Here is a 2604-nt window from a genome sequence, read left to right as displayed (position 1 = left end):
GCTTCAGTATGGGGAAATGCATCCCTGATGAGTTTAGGAGAAGGAAATACACCCTGTGGCCCAGTTCAGTTCCCTGGGGCTGGGAAGTGAAAAACTTTAGTTAATAGTAAAGCAGTCTGGGCCTTCCAGTGCAACCTTGGGGGGTTCGGAGCTCCATTAACAAAATAGAGTTAGGAACAGTACATCTTTTAGGGCTGTTGTGAGGACTAAGGCAATCAACACAAAGGCTTTAACAGGCCTCAACACACAGTAAAGAGCTCACTCACTGTTGACTCTGTGCTGTGCTTAGTCTCTCAGTCATGTCCGACTCTTTGATACCCCATGGACTGTAGCCCACCAGGCACCTCTGTCCATGGGGATTCTCCAGGCATAGAGAATACTGCAGTAGGTAGCTGATCCCTTCTCCAAGGGATCTTCCTGACCCAGGAATTGATACAAGGTCTCCTGCATTGCAGGCGGATTCTTTACCAGCCGGCTACCAGAAAACCACCCCCACCCCCACCCCCCCCCACCCCCACCTCTTGAGTCTACCCACCACTATTAACATTCTTTTGTTTTATTGTTATTATTTTGTGGTCTTGAGTGAGTCACTGAGCCCCTTTGGGTCTGGGTTTCATGTTTCACCTTGACACGTTTCAGGGCTTCATGATGTTTTTGCACACACTTTTTCTTCTGCTAGAATCCCTTCTGCCTATGCCTACTGGGAAAACTCCTACTCATCCCCCATGTCCCCTCTCAGCCATCAGTTCCCCAGGAAACCTTCCTTCACCTCCTCAGGTACGCTTAAGAGTTCTCTTCAGGGCTCCTGCACAATGTACCCCCTTTCTCGTGGACTGCTTCCCTCCTTATTTCTACTGTTTATATCTGTGTTACCCCTACACCTTCCCTCCTTCACCTCTTCTGCTTCTTTGCTCAAGTGTCACCTTCTTCAGGAGACCATCTTTTGGCATCCACTGAAAACTGCTTCACACAAGACACTCCTCATCCTCTTCCTAGCCTTAGTCATCTTCTTATGCATTTCCTTTATTGTCTACCTTCCTAGATGGATGAGCTTCCCTTGCGGCTTGGCTGGTAAAGACTCTGTCTGCAGTGCGGGAGACCTGGGTTCAGTTACTGGGTTGGGAAGATCCCCTGGAGAAGGGAAAGGCTACCACTCCAGTATTCTGGCCTGGAGAATTCCATGGACTGTATAGTCCATGGGGTCGCAAAGAGTCCTAGATGGTGCTAGTGGTAAAGAACCAGCCTGCCAATGCAGGAGACATAAGACTTGGGTTTGATCCCTAGGTCAGGGAGATCCACTGGAGGAAGGCATGGCAACCCACTCCAGTATTCTTGCCTGGAGAATCCTATGGACAGAGGAGCCTGGCAATCTACAGTCCATGGGGTCACAAAGAGCCGGACATGACTGAAGTGACTCAGCACACACACCAGGGTATATGTTCCTTGAGGGCATGGATTCAAGTCTGTTTGGGTCACTGCTATAACCCTACCATCTAGAAAAGGGCTGGGCCTAGAACAAGGGAGACAATATTTAATGAACAAATAAATGAGTAAAGTGGGCCTCCTGATACCATTTCATGCTGGCTATTGGCAATAGTGGTGAGACCAGTCAGCTACCAGCTGGTGCTATGATGGAGGGACTCAGTACCAGCTGTGCCCCACCATGCTGAAGTCTCCCTTCCTTCTCCTCCCTCAATATTTCCAGCAATATACTTGCAAATGATGGGGATCAGCAGAGTTGAGCTTTGATGCTGAGCTGGTTCCAGAAGCCACACATTCTGCCTTTATTGCTCAATATGGACTCAGAATTGCATCTTTCTATTACACCACTTCCCAGGCATCTAAAGCCCAAAAGTCCTTGGTCCCTCCCCCTGTCTTTGGACTGGTATGATGTGAATGTCCTCGTTTGACAGGCTAGGCCCCTAAGGTCCAGGAGAGATCAATCAGAGAGACCATTTCTATATACAGGGCATGTGGCCATTGGATCACCTCACAGAGGATTTTCTTTTCTTTTTTTATTTTCTGGTTCTTCTGGGTCTTCACTGTTGCATGCGGGCTTTCCTCTAGTTGTGGTGAGTGGGGGCTACTCCTTAGTTGCAAATCACAGGCTTTTTGCTGCTGTGGCTTCACTTGTTGCAGAGCGCCGGCTTTAGGCATTCGCGGGCTTCAGTAACTGTGGCTTGAGGGCTGTAGAGCACAGGCTCTGTAGTTGTGGTGCATGAGATTAGTTGCTACATGGCATGTGAGATCTTCCCAGACCAGGGATCAAACTGGTGTCCCCTGCACTGCAAGGTGGATTCTAAACCACTGGACCACCAGGGAAGTTTGGATTTCCTTTTCTTTACAGATGAAGCTCCTAGGGTCATCCAGTCCACTGTTTCTCAATCTTTTTTCTATTGTTTCCTACTTAAGAAGTGCTTTTAAGCATTTTTTTCTCTTAATTCTCTTTGCCCCATGAAATTTTAATACTACAGGTATATGCTGGGTATCTGTTTATGTACTCCGTGTATGTTGGTGTTTTTCACACTTAAAACAGAGTAAGCTCTTTTTCAACCCCCCAAAACCCTATTCCCCCCTCTTTAGATGAAAATCACCACTTTCTTG

Source organism: Bubalus bubalis, chromosome 6 (assembly GCF_019923935.1).
Source record: "Bubalus bubalis isolate 160015118507 breed Murrah chromosome 6, NDDB_SH_1, whole genome shotgun sequence".
NCBI classification, from domain to species: Eukaryota; Metazoa; Chordata; class Mammalia; order Artiodactyla; family Bovidae; genus Bubalus; species Bubalus bubalis.
The sequence above is the reverse complement of the archived record's forward strand: the minus strand, read 5'-3'. Positions refer to the sequence as shown.